The sequence below is a fragment of the Molothrus ater genome, chromosome 9 (assembly GCF_012460135.2).
Source record: "Molothrus ater isolate BHLD 08-10-18 breed brown headed cowbird chromosome 9, BPBGC_Mater_1.1, whole genome shotgun sequence".
Lineage (NCBI taxonomy): Eukaryota > Metazoa > Chordata > Aves > Passeriformes > Icteridae > Molothrus > Molothrus ater.
In genome coordinates this window covers 10,669,234-10,690,486 of record NC_050486.2, presented here as the reverse complement: position 1 = coordinate 10,690,486, position 21,253 = coordinate 10,669,234, and the positions used below count along the sequence as shown (strand labels likewise).

Here is a 21,253-nt window from a genome sequence, read left to right as displayed (position 1 = left end):
TGGCAGGTTTAAACATGAAACCAAACTCTGGTGTAAAGCTGGTGCCCTCCTGAGAGGCAGATGAAGAAGCTGCCAACTGTTTGGTGCCAACTGCTGTGGGCATCAAGCCGTTCACTGTATCTTCCCCAGAAATGCAGGCACGCATTTAAAATACCCAGCCACTCTCACTGGAGACTGAATCAGTCAAACATTAGATATTCATCTTTCATTTCTGCCTATTGCTACTAATTGATAGCAGAGGTCTTTAGCATGCATCATATCTCATTGCACATCATAACTGTAACTAAGTTAAAAATACAGAGTCCCTTCGAACTAAGAGACTTTATAGATCTTAAGTTTATGCAGTGTTGCCTTTTGCACAGTAATTCCTATTCTTCAGCTGGTTACATCCATGCTGTACTCTGATTTGCACCAGTTAAATCCAGACTAACATCAGTAGCTTTAGCAGAATTAGTAAAAGTTTGCTCTTATTTTCTCTATCTATTAGTATTTTTTCAGCTCGTACCATAGCAAGGGTTATCAAAATCTGAGCCTCAGGAAAGATGGAGAGATGTGAGAGCAGAGGATGAGATGGGGGGAGCACTGTGCTTCCTCTCATTCCTCCTGCACCTTGCCCCTAGCCCAGGATTGGTACTGAAGCTCTCCGTTGATGCCATGTCTAGGGAAAGCAACTCGTTTTTCAGAGCTGGAGATTATTAGTTAGTGAGGTTTCTCACTAATTTCCATTAATTAATAAACCAGTTCTAGTTGAGAAATTTGCAGGGAAAAAAAACCCAAAAAACTAGACTATTTGAATATATATCTCTTCCATTATGTAGAACTGCAGAGAAGACTCCAAGGCCAAAGAAAGCTTGAAAAAATACTTCCAGTTTTATTATCTTCTTTCTTACCTTTCTCTTTAAAAACCCAGCAGAATATTCACTTAAATGCTGATCCATCTGAACTTTAAGTTGACATCTGCATGAACTTGTTACCTGTGGTTTTGGGTTAGCTTCTTGGCTGCTGAATATACTTTAACATTTTTAATCTTTTTCTAGCCTTGTTCCATTTGGCCAGATTTCAACATTTTTGCAATAGCATATAGAGGCACCATTTTTTTTTCTGTTATCAATCAAGGGAATGCAGAGAAGAAAAGGAAAAGAGAAGACAAGAAAAAAAAAAAGAAAAAGAAACTTGAGCAAAAGAGCAAGCACCATTATTTTTTGAACAGGCAGCTGCTTCTGACAATTCACCTAAGGTAGTTTTCTTTTTCTCTGTAGGACTTGAATGCATTCCTCTCAAGACTTTGGTATTGATCCTTCTTCTTTTCAGAGTTCCTGACCTTCCTCCTTTGCCTCTCAGCCCAGCTGGTATGCTTTCATACAGCTTGGTTAGCTCCTCAGCACTTGCATTTTACATTTCAGCAGGGATACCCTTAACATTTCATCTACTCATGTATACCAGAGCAACTGAACTGGTGAGAGATTGTCTGTAGATCTGGTTTATTTGGTTTTTAATAGCCGATGTTATCTGTTGAAATAAAACCTCAGATTGGTTATGTCTCAACTATAAAAATCTCACAGATAGAAGGCATGGTCTGTCTAGAGCTGCCAATCCTTGCTTCTCTGTATCCCACTTTTTTTTCCCTCCTCTAAAAACCTGAAATAATTTAAAGTGTTTTCTGTCAACGTTTTTAAAAAGTTGTATTTGCTAGATACAGAAATCATTGTTGGTAGAAATTTTCTTCTGCATGAAATTCTCAATTTTTTTGTTTGCTCCTCATGCTCCTTCTTTGTGAGTAAGCGAGGTTATTATTAACAATTAATTTTCTTCTTGACATGTAACTGCTCAATAGTTAGCCTCTCAGACTTTTCCATCCTTTGGCCAGCCCTACCTTTTCATGGACCTGGTATAATATGCTTAATGCAGTTAAATTTAAGTGTTGGATCTAATGATTCACAAGACAATTTCAGTGTCATTTGAGAAAGATGCCATGATGAGCATTTCTCACCAGTCCTAAAGGAGCATCCACCCAATCTCAACTATTGAGCTACCACCAGAAAAAGTACAAGGAATTCCTTTTTTTCCCCCTGCATAATTTTGAAATGACAGCCAAAATAAATAAAGAGTAAATACATAAATTAATAAATCCCATCTTTACATGTCTGATAGTGAAAGTCAGTAAGGATTACCTGTATTTGTCCAGGAGAAGTTTCTTTTTGGTTGCATTTCTTTAGGCAATTCCTAGGTTAATTTTGGTAGATGGACTTAAAAAAAAGAAAATCTGTGTAAAAGATTGTTAGAGGTGTCTGTTAGAAGATGCATTATTTTAATCCTTAGGGAAATGTTTTTGCTCTTGTTTAAAAACACTTCTGCAGTGCTGCCCTGGAAACATTACTGTGCACAACAGCCTCCAGCCTGCTCACTGGGGACTGAAACCTGCCCACCTGCTTCTAATGCCCAATGCTGATGCCAAGTGAAGAAGAAACACATTCATTTTGTAGAATCTTGATGTGTTACTAATTCAGATTAAAAAATGTATTGTCTCAAAAAAATTACATTACTGTCTTTAACTGGACTGAGCAAGATGGCACTAGGCCGACTTACACTGGCTGAAGATCAGCCTGCAATTTTCAAATTACATGTCCTCCTAATTAATAAAGGAGAGCTTACACTGCCTAATTTGAACCTGTGCCAAACACTTCTCTTTCTCCAGCACTTATTGCTCACAGCCCTCAATTGCTTGTCTGAGGCTTTGTGGTTAAAGGACTGGGTTTGCTGTGTGGTTTGTGCTATAGGTTTGATGGCTTGGGGTTTTTTGGTTTCTGAGTGTGTTATATCCTTCCTGTTCTGCTTTGACATTGACATTGTGTTTTGCCTTACTCTGAACATGTAAGAACAGACAACCTAATCTGCATGCACCCCTTGTGTCACATTCCCCTCCTGAAATTAGTATTCTTCAAAACAGCCCATATGTTTGTATTGCATATAACAAACATTTTGTCTTTTGTGAAAGCCAAATCCATGAATACAGTATGGCCACCATTTCAGGCTGACTGTATTGATTGCCATTCAGGTCATAGCTCAGATTAATTATTGTATGTGTGTAGGATGTTCGTTAGGAGATTTCCTGATTGTTGTTCTGAAGATTGATTACTTGTTACATTTACCTTGTGGCTTCTGTGGGGAAAACATCTTTAAGTCTTCAACATTTGCAAACATACTGAGGCCAGGCAGGGCCCCTGAGAAGTGAGAATACCTGCACCTGCCACATCAAGAAGCCATGACATACATCTACATTAATGTATGTAATAATGTAGTAGCAGTAATTTATGTAAACCAGGTTAGAAAGCAGAAGGCGTATAAAACAAGCATTTACTTTAAAGTGCCTCAGTGTAGAGACAGTAACATGGCCCTTGGTACTGATGTACCTCTCATAATAAAGTAAGGGAAAATAAATTTAAAAACTTAGAGGAAAATGCCAAATGGCAGATTTGTATAGATGAGACAAATGGTTTGCAAAAGAGCCCACCTGAATCCCGGATGTAGCTGGCACGCAATTTGCAAAGATCCAAGTTTCTAGGCCTTGAATCTCATCATTTGGCAACAGAGTGACCCAGGCTTTGCAGGCAAATGCAATGACTTGCATGATGTTTCTCCTAGAAATTGGCTGGTTTGAGGCAGAAGTAGGAATATGAAGCTTCCTGCAGAAAAAACACAATGTTCCAATTAGTATCGAAATGATTTTACAGGTATTTTTAGGAACACTAGCTTTAATGGAATTCAAAAATATGTTCAAGTCAAATTAGGAGACATCCTTGAGCCTGGCACAGGATAAAGGCAGGAACCATTAGGTTTTCGTTTATCTCCTGTACCTCTTCTGAAATATGTTTATTAACCAGATAGACTCACAGGTCATATTTCCTGCTGTTCATCTTTTTTGTCCAAACACATGATCATATACTGCTGTTTGCAGCAATAAAATTAAGAGGTACTGAAAAGAAGACAAAAAGTAAAACAATTCAGCAATAATACATGCTCTAAATAGGTTTTTTAATTGTCTTGCAATGTAGTGCTTAAAAAATAGGAATAAGCTATTAGGCTGTATATAACTTTGCAGCAGACATGAAGTTCGTCTTTGTTCATTCATATAATTCACTTTAATTGCAGGCTAATAAAGCAGAAAAAAAATTTCTTTAAACTTAAAAATAATCACTAGAGCCTGATAAAAGATCTTAGCAAGCGTTTAAGATGGTAGTATTGCCAATAGCAGCTTTGTTTCCTAATTGTTTTCCTGGTGGAGCCAGTAGCAGCCCCAGTCAGAAGGGTTTCAAAGGACCCTTTTCCTTTTAGCTGTTATAATGAGATAAACTGTCAAGTAGAGGGTAGTAGATGTGGTGATGATGGATGTGACACAGTAACACCAAACAGATAGTTAACGAGTTTTTGACTTGCTGCTAAATCGCTGCATGCAGCAGACAAAATGCTGTGCTGCAGTACCTCTCAATGCAGTGGTCAGTGCAAACTCTCACACTGGTGCATCCAATAACTCAATTAGTGTTAAACTGTGACCTCTTTCCCTCATCTGAAAAAACTATTTTAGAAGCACCTTAAGAAGTAGACTTATTTGTGAAACACTGTAGGAGACTTACCTGCAGGAGTTGCCTAATGCTGGAGGAATGTGGTGTCAGTGAACCAGACTAGCAGTTTATTTTTCAGTATAAATCTTCCTTCATGCATTTGTTGTGTCTCATACTTCTCCTGTCATGCATTTAGTTTCAAAAATGGCATGTTAAGTAAAATTACTTAACATTGCAAGCCATAAAAATAAATTACAGTTTAGTTCCATTAGAAGCCCACTTCTGTTCACAAGCATATACTCTTTATAAGAGCATCTTTAGACTATTGGGGAAAAAGGGAAAAAAATACAACTTTACAAAGTTGCACTTTTGGCAGTTCTACATGAGAAGTTCTTGTCCTGATCTTTACCATTTGTTTTGTCATTTGGCATAATGTCTACTAAGATAGAGGAGCAAAAGGAAATCAGGTAGTAGGGAAAATTATTTAGTGGTAACTCACTTTTTTTGTAATCTAGCCCGTTTACATCCCATTTTCTTTACACATCTTAAGACAGTGACCTTTTATTTCCTTTTGCTTTTCTTCTTGTGTGAAAAATTCCTCCACTGCCTTCAGACTGGACACTCAATTCTTTGCCTCATACCCAGCGAAATGAAGGTGTGATTTTATATGCATGAACATAGTTCAGCAGTTTGGACTGTGTTAGCAGAGATTTAAAACAAAGAAGGACAGGAATGCCTGCCCTTGGGAAGTAGGGAATTAATTCCTTGTTTTGCTTTGCTTGTGTACATGGCTTTCACTTACCCCATACACTTCTATCTCAACCCACGAATTTTCTGGCTTTTGCCCTTCCAATTCTCCCCCCGCCTTCTGCAGGGGGATTGAGTGAGCAGCTCCATAGAGCTTGGTGGTCAGCTGGCTTAAACCATGACATATATTCAGGGGAATAACCTGAAATAATTGAGAACTAAAGAAGAAGGAAACAGTAACAAAAGGTTGTCTTTTTAAACTTCAGTTGGCTTTTGCATGTTTTTTCCTGATGATCTCAGTGCTTTAGACCCCTCCTTTCCTGTTCCATACCATTACCACCTCTCTGTTTCAGTTTTACCTGGTGTTACTGGCAGTTGTCACTAACTTTTTTTCAAAACTTAGTTGTGCATTTTCCTCCCCCTCTGCTCCCCACCACTTGCTTTTCAAACTTCCTTCCTGACCAAGGACACAGCCCAAGCCTACCTGTAGAAATGCAGGAGGAGGGGCTGCAGTGCCCTGGAATGGATCACTGCTGTGACACTGCAGTCACTGATCCCATTGTGCAGTGGCACATGCAGCTCACACAGTCAGCTCTCAGGTACAGCTGCAGTAACTTCACTGCTGTGGGGGGCAAAGGCTCTGAGCTGTAAATAAAGAATTCACATTTAATTCTCTGGCCAGCAGATTATCAACAGCATGTGTCAGTAAATGCTGCCTGTGGAAAGCATGGCCCAACCACGGCTCCTCTGTCCCCGAAACTTCCACTTCTGCGGCTGTTACCCATCCTGAGGCACTTTGAAAAGTAAAAATCCCGAAAATGATGCCAGCATCAGTTGTAATTGGTCAAGCATCCAAAATATAATTTATTTCACATATTCAAATATCAAAATATTCAGCTTCTAAAATCTTAATGTATTTTTAAGAGAAATTTAATTTTGATTACAGGCACTGCAGGGAACTTAATACATGTTTAAAGCTCTAATTTCCTAATTGTTTTGTTGTCAGTTGCAGCTTTAACAAAGTCAGAAGAGTTATTCCCACTTTATCCTGATTTACACAGATTTCCCATAGCATTTCATTAAAGATAAGAATATAGACACTATAGTCCAATTATCTATATTTTCACAGCACTAAAGAGTAAATGTGTATTTTCCCAGAGATTCTATTCAGTCACCCTTGATATCATCCAGAAAGCTAGACATAATCTTCCCTCAAACTCTGGAGCAGTTTAGGAATGCAATAGACAATCTCCTTTGTATGTAACTTCTGTATTGTCATGGAGGAGTGTTAAAAAATAAGAGCTTCTTCTAAAACTGAAAAAGCAACTGTACTGCAAGAAGAGAAATGTATTGTTCTTAGAAGTACTTGCTTGTGTTGAATCATTGCAAAAATTATTAAGCCTTCCCCAACCCTTCTTACTCAACTGCTCTATTACCGATTCAAAACTCAAATAAATCCTTCCTGCAGCCTTCTCACCATTAAGTTGGTTTATATTGCAATGGCCTTTTAAAGAATTATTTTAAAAATACAAAGCATGAAATCACTTAGGACACTGCAGTCTGGGGTGTTGCCTTTATAGATAATGGTGTATTTTCTTACAAGATCACACTCACAGGCAATTATTATTCTTGGTTATTTCACCAGTTCAGAAAAGTTTTGTTTCCCAAGTCTAGCACACACATGCATCAGGAGTGCCTGTCTGGCTAATGCCATGCAGGCAGCATGCTGCAGCCTGCCCTCAGAGCAGCAGTTCTATTTGCAGAACAGTCTATTTGTAACTTAATTACACTCACTTGGTGAATTATTTTAAATGTCATCATTCATAATTGGTGTTCGGCACTTTTTTAATGCAGATATATTAAGGAATAATTAATTTTAAATCAAGTTAAGTCCAGTAATAAAATAACACCAAACAATGAAGCACAGTAGGAGATCAGTCCTCATCTGAGGTGACTAAAAGGGCACATTGTTTGTTGCAATGTCATTTTTTTAACCTTTACAACTATTCATCATTAAGAGACTCATTTTGTTCCATGTCCCACATCGAATACAGTGTGTCCCTTCATTATTTTTTTCTCCCAGTGTGAGAAAATTTTGTCTCATAAGCACTTGCTGCTGTTTCCATAATTGGAGCATCTAGGAGCAAGTCTGTTTCAATTTAAATCAGTGCAAAGATTCCCACAGTCTTCAGTGGGAGTTAAGAGTGACACATGAAGGACTTGTCCATCACAAATGCCAGAGTAACAGCACCAAATACATATATGTATATATGAATATATTTTCTTCTTATACTTATTTTGCTTCCTGAAGTTTTGCTACTTGGGTTTACTCAGGAGTGTAGGATGGGGCTGTTTTGCATCCCCTTCTCCAAGGCACAGCAACAAGCAAACACCTGAGCTTTGCCAAGACCAGCACATGCTTGACAGCTTGTCATTGTAATAGTGACAAAAGAGCAGCTGGCCATCAACAAAATAATAAAACTGACAATGAGAGATATTAAAATGCTGTCAAGTTGGGCAGTGCCTCCAGGCAGAGGTTGTCTTCACCCCTGTTTGGACAATGGCCCTCAGCAAGCTGTGGGCTTGCACCACTCCATGCCATGCCACTGCAATACCAACATGTAAACAAATAGTAATAATTAAGACATTCAACAGAATGACAGCCAGCAGAAAGCTTTTTTTTCCTCTACTTAGCTTCAACCATTGTATAAATCTTGTTCATGTAATTGAGCTACAAACATTTTACACAGACCGTTGGCATTCAACACAGTTATGCCCTTTGGACCACTGCATAAGCTAAAAATTGGCTCCTCTGCTGCAAATAAGAATCAGGATGACAAACACTGAGTTGAGACACTCTGACATCTATGATTTTTAATGGAAAATATGGACTATCCAGTACATAATCCACATTTTGACACCACTGCTATATACGTTAAACTCTCCTGCAGGGTGATAAGATTCATTATTGTATAAAAGCTAGTCAGAACCTCAACAAATCTGCCTTTTCAGTCTAATCTCTTGTAGTTACATCATCCCATAGCTACCTTCATTCTGCTAGCCTAGACTCAACTAATAAAGCCAGGCATTTGTAGGTGTAGATATTAAAAACAAACAAAACAAAACAAAATCCCATTTGTGATGGTGACTGACAAACACAGAGCATCTGCAATGAAGGTGTCCTGAAGGACTTAGAACCTGCAGTGTAATTTAATTAAGATATCAAAGTGATAGCATTATATCATCTGTGGCAGCTATTCTATTATAAAGCATTTCTTTAATTAACAAAGGTAGCACCTGAGAAGGCAAGCACTGGTATGAAACACATTTGCCTTACACTCAGAGAAACACAATTACTCTTCAGACTTGTTTGAGTCATACTTGTTTTACTGCCTTTTTATTTGCCTTCAGGTGGGGCTGTGGCCCCTGCTCTCTGTTTTCATGGATTCCCCACAGCCCCAGGATGCTGCAGGGATCTTTTCCTAAGCCTTGCCACACCTGCAAGCTCCAGGAGCAGAGCAGTGACTTTTCAGTTTTCCCTCAGTCAAAAACTGCCTTCTCATTTTCCTCCACTGCCATTGGGGGAGCAGCTGATGGCAAAGCAGCTTTGGAGAAGTTCAGTGTGTGCAGAGTTAAAAGCTGCTGGGAGGTGACAGGATGATCTGGGGCTTCATAAGCACTGGGATGCCTCCTGGAGCTTTTGTTCAATTGCTGTTCACATATTATTCAGTAAGAACATCTGTTGGTTTCAGCAAATTCATGTCTAGGAATTAAATTAATTGAATCTCTGGATAGGATTTGCCTCATTGAAAGAAACTTCAGAGAATTTAAATAAACTATAAAGTCCTAATAAAATATTTTTAATGTCATAGGGTTGTTTTATAACTACTTAAATATCCCTTCATATATTCAACACAGAGTTTTAAATGGTTTTCTTACCTGCTTGCAGATTTAAAAAAAAAGTCAGAAGTTTCTATTTTTGAGCAACATATCCAACCATTTGGTATCAGCCAAGTTCAGACACCTGCAAGTATGCAGGCAGTTTCTCCAGGTTTGGGGGGGTTACAGGACCCTACAAGAAAGTGTTACGTAAATATAGATTTTTTTTTTTTTTATTATAAGTTTCTCCTATATCTGCAAAATAACGATTACAAAATGAAGCCTAAAAAAGCAGTCTGCGAAATATGAAGGAACTTGAGTAGGCATAATATCACATGGAGGAATTGATTTTATGATTACAAGCTAGTCAGTACTGTGGTGCAGAATATATACAGATAAGTAGAGAGATACAGAGTCACAAATGTTTGCAAGGAGATGAGAGGTAAACAGTAGATTTTTTTTCTTTATTAGCTCCCATGCAAAGACAAGTATCTCTCCTGCTTCTTGAATAAATTACATTAATACATAATTTCCATAACCTTACTATGTCACTGTGAGTTAGGAAAATCAAAGATGCCTTAAGAGGCTTGCTTTTTTCTTATATATATTTTAATTATTGACCAGCTTTTTGAACTTGCATGTGCCCACAAAATACTATTAACTGGTGCATTCAAGTGCTGTATAACAGAATTCACAAAAATAATCTCAAATCCATTTAAAATTATTTACAGCCTTATGTTCACTTCCATTATAAGCTAAAACTTGGAGTTATTTTCCATTGATCTCACTGCAGCACTTTCAGTAAATGCCCAGTGAAAAATCAGAAGAAATGAAAATTAAAAAAATCCAAGGGCATATCTTTTGAAGTGGCTTTTTTCTTTTTTACTTTTGCATTAACATATCACAGATGGCCATGTGGAACAGGGTGATTTTGTATGCTGTCTAAAGACATTGTTACAAGCAGAGCTATGCCACTTCTTATCCGTAAAACACTTTATTGGGGCCTGAAAATACTGAGATGCTATATGCAAAGGGTTTTTTATATGAGAAAATGTAAATGTTTCATACCTTTAAAGAAAGGGGCATATGGCTCTGGTTTGTAGCACAGTACAGTCTTAAATTCTCTGTCAGATGAGAGAATACCTCACCTGCTCTGAGGTCTTTTATTTCTGCACCCTTACAAGTACCGACTCATTTTATAAACAGATACTTGCATTCTAGTAAGTGCACTTCATACAGCTCCTTTCATACTAGCTGGAACCTAAAATTCCATTTAAAGATAAATGCTGAGCAGTGCTAGCTTGTTTGAATTACTGAGTCTCTGTAGGAACACATGGAGACATATCTCTCATATTCATCCCTTTCTGGCTTCAGATGCTGCCTTGCCCAGCTGCCACCTGACATCAGAAGCACATCCAGGTGTTGGGGAGGGGCTGTCCCTGTTGTGCCCCTCACAGAGGCAGCTGAGGTGGAGCTGGGCTGTCCCAGTACTCTCCTGTCCCTTAGCACCCTGACCTCTGGGCTGCACAGCCAGGACACTGCAGGCTGGTGAAAGGTTTTGACCTTGCTTGCACCTACTGCAGGAAACAGAATCTGTTGGAAAGTAGTCATACAGTCAACCATTAAGTCATTAAACAGCATTTTTGCTCAAAATTAGTTGAGCAACCAGGCAGGCTGGAATAAGAGAATGTAATTTTTCACATTTCAAATGGCAGCAGTTAATTGGATTACTCTAGCCAAGGTGTTTCTCTTTATCACATCTTCTGTAAGATGTGTGATGGGTAGGACTGATAGGGAACACAATATGCTGTAATTTATTGCTTCCCAGGGTGGTACAGTGGAAAGAAGCATAGTTAGAGCTTTTCTTATCAACTTGCTCTGTAATAGATTGAAATGTATTAGGATAAAAGGAAACCCTGTCCATAAACTTTACCTTCAGGCATCCCAGAAGGCGACTGTAGAAAGTCTATTTTTACCACTATAGAAAAATCACATTCAGTCTCATCTTCTGAGAAACTCCTCCACCTAATGCTTACCAAAAGCCAAATACCTTTTAGGTTATATTCATTCAACAATGCTCGTGAGTTACAGTTGTCTTGTCCTAGCGTACACATGCAGATTTAATTTCTGTGGGGGGTTAACAGCACAGAAAAAGAATTGGCAGCACAACACCCCCATAGGCAAGCAGCATGGAAATGCCCAGACCACTGCATGGCCCAGGCTGCCCTGGTCTTACTAACAAAGTTACCTGGGTTAGCCCAGGCCATGTGCCATGAATTCATGACTGTTCCTGGTTACACTGGAGGCAGATGTTCAGGAGGAGACCCCAGCTTGCAGAAGTCTTGCCACAGCTCTGTAGGGAAAGAAGCCTCTTCAGATTTGAATTACATTATAAACAACCCAGGAAGCAAGTTTGCCAGGAAGCAGTTCAGGGGAGCTGGTTGCATGCTACATATCTGATGAGTTAATTGAAAGTGTTACATACCTTATCATAAGCCTTGCTTGCACTTGGAGATGCTCTTTTTTTACTTTAGGTAAAAGATTCACATTCAGGCTTGGGAGGTACTCTGTATCATTTGGGACAACACTTGAGGCTACGAAATCTCGTTGGGAGTGCTTTTATGCCATTTGCTCTGAGGTGCCCACCGAGGCAGCAGCAGGGATCACGCAGACATGACACCCTGCCCTCTGCATGGGACAGGAGCAGCTGCTTTCCTTCCCCTTTCAGCAGCGCTGCCACACAACCAGTTGGGCTCTTCATATTCCAGTGTGCTATGATGCAATAAGTTTTTTAAATGACAGGCTGTTAGGAGGCACTGCAAGCACATACCAAACTTGAAGTATAAATTCGCAGATAACATATTAATAATTTTAGGAAGTCATTGTATATTTTTCAGAGCTGTGTGGTTATTTTTTATTATGGACATATGTCATGAAGGAAATTACATGACATTCTCCAGCACAGAACTGAACAAATTACCAGTTTATCACAGTTTGCAACCCTTCCTCAAAAGATAATATATGGGGATTTTTTTTTTGATTGAATTACTTATATTGGTGCAGTATCCTAATGTGGATTTGATGAGTGACTTTATTCTTTTTCAAAGCACTATGTACTCTAATTTGAATGTGGAGAGACATCACACAATTCATTGTGAATACTTATAAGACATCCCTTCACTGTATAATGAAATTCAACATTCAAATTTGTCTCTATAACAATTCCACCTTATGTAGGTATACACTGTGACTCATTAAAAATATTTATTTTATCAAATGAAAGGAAAACAATGTGACCCACCTTTTAAGAGACATGAGGTGAAATTGGATTTCATTTACAACTGTCATTATTGTTTATGTTCTTTTTCATTCTTCCTTTAAGTCATTCACATACATGCAAAGGTCCTCTAAGCCTGGAAATCCTGCCACAAAACACTTAGCAAATTCAACAGAAATGAGTGCAGATTTGGTAGCAATAATAAGATGGGGAGGAAGGGGGTTATAGATATTAGGAACAGTGTTTCTGCATAACATCAGCTATTCTGATTGTGGTGTTTGACATTCAGTGTCAATCCATCAGCTCTAAAGCTTATTAAGAATGGCAATAGATGTATTAGTAGGTCTGAAATTGTCAAAAATAATACTGATGTTAAGAATCAGAAATAAAATTACAGTTATTGTAGAAATACAAATTTGCATGAGGTCCACGAGCACACAGAACCAATAACACTCTGGAGTAGGATGAACAGTGTCTACAGATGCAGACAGTCCCAAAAACATAGCTGAGATATCCCTAGCAAGAAAATAATTTCTTCTGTCTCTTTAGTCCTTTTTATTTGTCGTCTGGCTTTGCACTGTCTTTTCTCTATGGCATTAGCCATAGAATTAATTAAAAGATTTGTCTTTGAAAAAATAATTAATAAAAAAAATTCTTTTTGAAACAAAGGCCCTTGAGGCTAAGGAAGAGGGTCTGGCTTAGCCACCACTCATCTGAGCACTAATTACTTCACCTCTTTGTCTGATCTCCTGCACCTGTAACTTTGTGGGCAGCTGAACGTGGTTGTAAGTAATTTGGAGATTTAGAGCTAAAAGGTAGTATGCAAAACATTACAAAACATGCAATATTACATAAACATGGATTGAAAGTTTTTTTACAGCTTTAAGTGACCTGGTTTTGCTATCCTCATTCACAGCTACTACACTGCATCCTATTCAAACTGGTGTGATAGCATGCAAAATAAAGGAGGACTATCAGAGCTGGGGAAGCCAGCATGCCTTGGCTTGGAAAGGCTGTCTAATTTCAATGATAACAAAGGAAAAGTTAGTCCAGCATTGGGAAATTAACTGTTTATTGAATGGCACTCAGCACTTCTCTCATTGGGGTGATTAGTAAAATGTCAGCTCACTGTTCTGGTAATGCTCTAGTGAATATAGGCATTACTTAGTGTTGGTTGTGCAGGTATTTGATTAGACCATCTGTTCTAAAAAGATTACTTCTTTATGAAGAAATAAAATGAAATCAAAGATAACTTTTTTCTAACTGTTTTGCATTACATTTGATGAAAGTTATTTAACTATTGCTACAAGTTAGGAATCCTCTTTAGCAATCTCAAAAGTCTCCCACAGAGGAAGCAAGAATCACCCCAGGAAAACTATTAAAGCTGACAGTGGTTTGTCACAGGCAACCATTAATGAATACCATGGAGGATTTGGTTTTCTTCTGCTCATTGTCTTGCCATAATTCATAGTCAATATCCCACAGATTTTGCAGAATGACTGTGTAGCTGCACATCTAGGCAATCAAATAGCACCTTTTAAGTTGGTGAAGATCACAAGTGAGAAATAAATTGTAAGATCTTGTTTCTGAGGGTGAATACTTAAACAAGAACTCTGTCTTCACAAAGCTGGGAAAGGTTTGGGATTTGGTTTTGTTAGTTTCCCTTTTAACTAGTTCCTAGTAAAGGAGTTGTGCTTTTCTGTGCATGAAAATAGCACAATAGCAAAATCTTGTCAATCAGAATAGCTTGGTACACTGCCTTTGGCTATCTGCACTAACACAGCCTGCCAGTATTCAGAGTAAAACATAAAACCTACAATCACAATGGCATAACAAGCTATGCCTTCCATCACACTGCTGTACTTCCCAGCTGTAGCATATTCTACAGTTCCACTTTCGTGAAATAATAAAATTATCAGGGAAAACAAATTAAAAATATACAGTATGCTCACACAGATGTGTAAATACAGAGGAAGTAAAATATTGCCAGTAGAAAAAACAGAATTCTTCATACCTGAATTTAGATTGTTGAGTTTGCAACAGCAATACCTGCAGTGCAGACCAGGGTAAGCATTTGCAGGTGCTATGTTTACATCTGTCAGAAAGGAAATAATCTGAATTTGTTGTCCTCAATCCTGCTGCTCTCTGTAAGAATAAAATTGTAATGATGCCTTGGGGGGACATATGCAGTGAAATTCATTTTGTTGGGACAGAAATGGTTGTGTCTAAGTCCAACAGACACATACATTCCCCGAGTAGTCTTCTACAACATAACACTTGCACATGCAAGTAGCTATTTTTGTATGTAAGTGACCTTTTAGTCACTTAAGCATCAGTACAACAGCACAGGCATAATTTAGCTCTTTGTTCCCTATTTAGGGTGCATTTTCATGTTGCCCTTAAGCCAGTCAATTTATCTGCACTGCTTCACTTCATTCCCAGCTGTTGCATTCCTTCTGGTAGTACCAGTACTCTTCTAGCCAAGCAGTGCATCAGAACAGAGACTGAGCTTTAATAGGGTCTGGCCTGGGGCCCAGGTGGGGCTGGTCAGGGACATCAACCCCTGCTCCCAGGCTGGGAGAGGGGCAACATTAAGGCCTGCAGGGCTCTTCCATGCTATCAAAACCTGTTTCCCAAACATTTTGGTATGCAGTTTTCTTTTTGGACCAAAACTCTGAACAAAACCATTTATAACAACAAAGGAACAAGAAAAAAAAAATTAGTGTTCCCAGCACCCTGATTTCTCCTGTCCCCACCAGGATGATTTAATTTCTCAGATTTTGATGCGCACATTCCCTCCATGATCACTGTGATCACTGATAACATCTGTTCATAGTAATGGACCAACTTCCCTCTGCACTGCTTTTCCTTGCTCAGGAATGGCACCTTTCAGCTGTAATGTTTTAGACTTCTTTCTCCCTTCTCAATGGCTCCCATTCTAATGCATGGATAGTCCAAAGTAATCAGAAAGTGAGCAAGATGAGAGCTATATCAGAACACAAAAGCTAAGGCAGGGACACCCCAAGCTGCTGTTTCTGGCAGCATAAGCTATTCCCAGCTGAGGACACCCCCTGTATCTCCTGCACAACTTCCTTGCCAGAGCTCCTGCAGGGCAGCAGGATGGCTGGAAAACTGGCTCAGACAAAAGTGCTGAGCTGAGCAGGCTGCTGGAGATGGGTACCCTCTGCTGCCTTGTCCAAGGAGGGCTCTCATGGATGGGCTGCTTTAGCCAGGACAAGTGCCACTGTTCTGAGAGAAGGGGATATTACACCCCCTGGATTTCAGTTCCTTAAGTCCAGGTATGTATCTGGTATAAAAGAAACTCAGTTTTTCTTGGAACATTTGCTGTCTTGTTCAGCCAGAGCTCAGCACAGTGGGGTCCCAGCATCAGGCATGGCATGACACTGCAAAAGCTATAAATAAGAAAGTGATTATGTTGCCAGATACCTGCTGATGCAAGAGGAAAACACCAATATTGAGTTTCTGAAATAACAAAACCACACTGGGGTCGGTGCCAGTAAGATCTGCCATAAGGTTATGCCAGAAGGATCAAGTGGCCAAAGTTACATCAGCAAGGTTGCCAAGTCAGAGACAGTTTCAGCAGCAGAAAGCTACCAGTGAGGAAAAGAAGGATTTTCACTCTCCAGAGTGGGTAGAAATATTTCAGAGGAAACAAAACTCCATTTGACTCACAGACTAAATTGAAAATAATTTTCAAAAAGTAACTAAAGTTACTAAAAATAGAGAATGTTCTGCTAGGAAGTAAATGCCTTTGGCAAATGCACCAATGCATTTGGTGCTGCAAATATTAAATGTTTCTATGCAGCATTTTCAATCCATAGTATTGAAAAGAGGCAGTAATCTGAGAACTACTCTGTATGCCAGGAATACCTTCACATGATCTACCAAAAGGCTTTGCAAGCAACAGTACAATATAATCAGGGATTACTGAGTTCATCATGCAAAAGCATTTCTCTCTAATTCTGCATCTATATGTAAATTTGGTGTAGGATTCCATACCTCGTGGAGGTGTTGTCATGAAGAATAATTAGCTACGTTTTTGTGCCACACAGCAAAAGTGCCAGATTTTCAGAGGCTTAAATATCTTTTCTAAATCTGAGTTAGAAGGGCCTTCTTACACCGAGTTTGTTTCACCATCAGGACCATAATCTACAATGTACTTTCAAGCTTAAAAGTGCATGAAGTTGTTAAGCATTATTGTCTATTTTTGGCCAGTCACATCCTCCCTGGTTTAATCTTTTTAAGTCTCCCCAGAAGGTATTGATTTAAACATGCTTTTATTCTCTTTTTTGCTCATTTTGAAGAATGTACATTGTTCAGCCTGCAGCTCAGAGTTCAAAGTGCTAGTCTGGGCATCCAGATGCCCTCGCTTGGGAGCTCTTGAAAGAGCATCAAATCTTCCACTCAGATTTTAGCACTTTTTCTTTCTTAACTTAAATCACTTTAACTTAAAATGCTGTCACTGCAGTGATGAAAGGCTGTTGATGGTAAAATGTTCTTGTCTACAGCCATTCCTGTCATCATCACAGCAATAATTCTGCGGACATTGACCGAGATGCTCTCAAACCAGCTAATGGATGTAGTGGCTTTGATAACATCAATTATCATGCACCAGATCCTGGACCTTGCCAGTCCTCCACCTCACTGACTGTTTGCCTTTAGCAGAACAACACCTTATTAGGTGCAGTAGTATCTCACAATTAATGGTTTCATAATCTGGCTCTGTCATGGTAAACAAGTAATTCCTGGTTAGAAACCACACGCAAAATGTAAGCATTAGGGCAATTGCTGCTGTTAGCTATTGCTGTCTAATTAATCACCTACAATGTACAGCATGCACCAAGTGAATTAATTGTAATGATCTTTTGAAAAGGAAAACAGAAATACTCTATTATTTCTAAAAGTGTGACTTGAATGTGGTAACTTACCACACAGCCACACTCCAGAAATAAGTGAGGCTGTATTTATTTCTTGTCTCGTGCATCTGATCTAATTACCTTGTGGCAGTGGTATAAAAATCAGTTGGAGTGACTCACTCCTTGAAAATTTACTTTGGTTCTTTTTAAAGTCTTGGCCAGCTTGACCTCAGCAGCCTTCACCAGTTTGAAAATGCAAGTTATAATCCTCTGCAGGGATTTAGCCAGGTGTCCATTACAGCATGAAATCTGTGACACAGCTTCCAGTCTTCACGCTACAGAAGATTTAAGCCCCTCTGTCTTTGTTCCTGAGAAAGTCCATGAGGTCTTAATGTGGACAGGGAACACACTGAAAGGAGCAACATCTTCAGCTGAACCCTGAGCCTGAGTGGGTGCCACTGAGGAGCTGCACAGGTGAGAGACCAGAGGCTTCACCTGAACAGCAGCAGTCGAACTGCAACCCTTGAACAGCAGCTGCAGCACTGCTGCTGCTCCTCTGCTGACATTCAGAGGTCACACTGCTGCTGGACATCTGGTTTTGACCTAAATCCTCACCCTAGGGTAACTGTGCTGTTCCTGGAGAGGCTTTTGGTAGGACACATTGCTGCCCAGGGGGAGCAAGGCCAGGTGGAGGAAGGCATGTTGTGGCAGTTTTGTGTTTCCCTTGGGATGCCTTTTGCAGCTGCAGTGTGCCTGGAGCTCTGGGCATTGTGGTTTTCAAAACCCTAACCCTAGTGTACCCCTAACCCTAGGCAGTAAATGCAGACTAGGGCTCAGGCTGTTTGCAAGCAAAAAGCTGTGGGACTAAGCAAGTGTCCCAGCCAGGGACACTTGCAGAGCACCTCCAACACCAGTATAAAAGTTCAAGCTGCCTGGCACAAAGAGACATTGCTGTGTCCTAAAACAAGCTAAATCCAGCTGGTTGAGGCGAAACCTACTGGGCCCAGTCAGCCTACTCAGGAGCTTCTCAGGTAACTCTGCTTTTTCCAGCCTGGGCTGAATGTGATCAAGTCATGTGATATGGCCACATGTCCTCACTGTGCCTGCAAATCAGGTACCTCCTCCTAAAGCCAACACTTAGACCATGGCAGTAATTTCAGTAATATTTTCAATTCCATGAGTAGCCAAAACCAAAATTAATAGCAGCTTAATTTGCCTGCCTGCAAGGAGCCATCTAATATCAATATCCCATTGCTGTGCAGGAAAATAGTATGTTGTTTTAGGTGGTCATGGTTGTGGTGTTGGGAAAGACTCAGCTACCTTTTATGCTAATTGGCACTGAAGTGTTTAGAAGTATTTATCAGTATTTAATTATTTAGAACTCTCCTAATGGCCCAAATATCATTTTGAAAAGTTACAAATATTTTCCACCTTGTCCTATTGAAGAGCTGCTTCTTGGAAGGCTTAAATGAAGATCTATTTACAGCTGCCTGCTAGGCACAAAATTACTTAGAGATGCTAATGGTCTGGTCCTTCAGATGGCCCCAACACAGACTGAGCTTGGTTTTCACAAATTGGACAAAGTTTGTCTTTGTTGTATTCATTTTACTGAGGCAAAAGTCTTAAAGAGGATTATCTTAGAGATCAAGGCATTAAAATATGTAACTAATCCCAGTTACATTAATTGTTTTCATTATAACATGTACTGAGGGACATTTGTGTAGAGTAAGACCCTTTTAGACTGTTTTGGTAATGTAAGTATGACTTACCATGCAAATTACATTTAAGATTAATTAGAAGCAGTTGAAAGCCAAGTTGCAAGCAGAGAAAATGGGAACCTGATTCCAAGCCTCTGAAGCAATAATTATATTAAATATTTCAAAATTACATCAGCAATTGCCATGTCAGTAGACAGAGGGGAATTTACATAAACTCATAATTTCTCTTCTCCTGTTAGAATTCGGGATACTTATTTTTTTGGCTTATTATCAGCTTAGATTTTTTTTCTCCTAATTTTCTTTTTCAAGCACTTGAACTCCACACAGGTTATGTTGGTGTCATCCAATCATTCACCTCTTAAAAGAGAATTCTGTGCCATAAAATCAAAAGAATAAGTAAGTTCATTGGTGAGGATATACCTGAAGCTTTCATTAGGATTCTCATTTGCAGTGATGTCCTTACCCCAGTGTTTCAGTGGCAGGTTGTGACACTGCTGTTACCACTGGGAAGAGTTTCAGGTGCAGGACAGGACAGCACTGTGATTTTGACCTATTTCTCACAATGCTCTGCCATTAATTGGAATAATCTCATCTTTCCCTAAAAAGCTCTGTGCACAGAGTTGTAGACTGCATTTCAGTTGCAAGCTAGGGCTGCCAGCTCTCACTGTCATACTGTATTCACATTAGCTTGTTGGGTGTTTTTAGAACCCCCCTTCCCAGTTATTCTCTGATTGTGTTGGCACCTCAGCTTTTGCTAAAACATAAAAGATAAAAGGCAATGGGAGTAAAATAAATCAACCAATAGAGAGAAAGAAACACTACATCCCATACAACCTGGGTTAGCTGCTGGAAGTCATGAAACATGTTTCCTCCAGCATCCAGGGACTAAGGGATCAGAGTGGCTTTAGTTTTTAGCACAAAGAGTCACAACAGACTCAGCAGTTGCTTGTGGAGCAGGGAACTAAAGCCATCCCTCAGCAGTGCTTAATGCACCTATCTGGCTGCACAGGAGCATTTATTTGTTGGGTTTTGATACCCGTGACTGCCCAGTGCAGTTGCTTTTGCCAAAGCAGAAGCATAAAGTGTATAGATTATATAGATTAGAGGTACACAGATTTAAGTGACCAGATTTTTCTGGGCAACCTCAGGCAGGGGTGACTTATGCAATCTGAGCATCTTCTGATAAACTGATATTTACATATAGCCAAAGGATCTGGAATTTGACAGATTTCACAATATATATATTTTCCCTGAGGAAAATAGGCTTGTGTAAGTTAGCAGATTCTTACCATTTGTATCTGGTATATTAAATGGAGCTTAAATATTTAAAAATTCTGTGTTTTCTCTCTCCTGCTTGAAGCTTACTTTTAATTTTCACTGTTTTATTCAAAAGGAAGGCATAGAAATAGCAACCATGAGCTTGAAATCAGAGCTGTAACAGATTATAGACAAAATTTTGCAGAGTATTTCCAGTTACAGCTGGTTTTCAAATAACCCTTTTTGTTGTCATGTAGTTTTTTTCCCTAACTTCCAGTCCCAGTGAATCGTTGTCAGTTTTAGCACTCAGCTGTATTAACAAGAAAGACAGGGAAAGAAAGTAGCATTTTCCAAACCAGGTAAGAGGAAGTTGCCAGTGGGGAGGTCAAAGTGAGTGCAGAAGTTCTTTTGCTTGTGTTTTGTAGGAGTATATCAAGGAGCAGAGCAGTGGCCAAGGTGAAAACTCAAGTTTGAAACCTGTTTTCCACACTGGATAGCACTGAGTCACTTCATTGCTCTTTGAAATGGAGAGAAGTATAACTGCAATTAAAAGAAAATAAAAGGTTGATCATCATGCCAGGGTTTGTTCTCTTTTCAGGGCAGGTGCAGGGAAGTCTGAATAATGACAATAACACCTACATTAATGACCTCATTGAGCTCTGCCAGGTATAGGCATGTGCATATTTTCCCCCAGCAGTGCTGACTGTCAGTGAATAGAGGCTTCTTCCACAATCTGAGTGTCAGGTGGAGGGAAGGATAGAGAGAGCAGCACTTGCTTTCTGGAACAAACACAGAATGAACAAGTAGCAAAATACTAACGTACTGTTGAAAGCTGAAATTAGATATACGTGATTCAGTGCAGCCTACAGGGTCTGATATCTTGGCAACTGCTGCAAGATATCCCCAATCTGCAGACAAAATAGCCTTTGTGAAGAAGCA

General features: G+C 39.4%; 1 protein-coding gene across 9 annotated transcripts in view; it reads left to right on the top strand.

The window, feature by feature from the left end:
• Positions 1 to 21,253, top strand: part of NTNG1 (netrin G1) — a 149,063-nt gene that overhangs the window by 39,498 nt on the left and 88,312 nt on the right. The window lies entirely within an intron of this gene.